General features: G+C 42.5%; 1 long non-coding RNA gene across 1 annotated transcript in view; it reads left to right on the forward strand.

Annotated features, from left to right (window-relative positions):
• The first annotated feature begins 80 nt into the window (after positions 1-80).
• The window catches only part of LOC106527858 (uncharacterized), a 9,072-nt gene continuing 8,599 nt past the window's right edge, over positions 81-553 (forward strand). Inside the window, exon 1 of the long non-coding RNA XR_001311431.1 lies at positions 81-298. This is a non-coding gene — a long non-coding RNA (uncharacterized LOC106527858). The remainder of the gene's footprint in view (positions 299-553) is intronic.

Below are 553 nucleotides of genomic sequence, written 5' to 3' on the forward strand. Positions count from 1 at the left end.
TTTTCAGCTGCTGGTTTCCCTCAGCTCAGTCCTGCTGACGCTCCGTTTGAGGAGATCGATGTGAGGGGGCGGGGCTTAAATCAGGTCAAAAATAACCAATCACGGAGATTATTTCTCTGTTGAACTCCTGACCTGCTGGTTCTCACTGACCACTGAAACACATCTTTACATCTGAGAAATAAAGTTTAGCTGCAGTGAGCTCTGAGTTTTCAGCTGCTGGGTTTAAACGTGTCTTCTTCTCCCTCACAGAGACCGCTGGAGAGAGACCCCCACCACCACAAGAGCAAACCTACAACAGGTAAGATGATCGTTGTTTATAACTCTGCTGGATCCAAACAGGACTCTGTCTCTTTAAAATCCAGAAAAACATTTTAACAAACATAAAGGGTTTTTGATTATAAATTTCCTTAACGTTCACATGACTGCTTGTCATGTGAACAGGGGGAATTGAAGAAATTTATTGGCATTGTTTAAAAACAAAATATTGGGCCTCATGTAAGAACCGTTGGTACGCACAGATTTGTTCTTAAGTTGTGCGTACGAGTGATTTAGG

Source organism: Austrofundulus limnaeus, unplaced genomic scaffold (assembly GCF_001266775.1).
Source record: "Austrofundulus limnaeus strain Quisiro unplaced genomic scaffold, Austrofundulus_limnaeus-1.0 Scaffold344, whole genome shotgun sequence".
Taxonomy (NCBI): domain Eukaryota; kingdom Metazoa; phylum Chordata; class Actinopteri; order Cyprinodontiformes; family Rivulidae; genus Austrofundulus; species Austrofundulus limnaeus.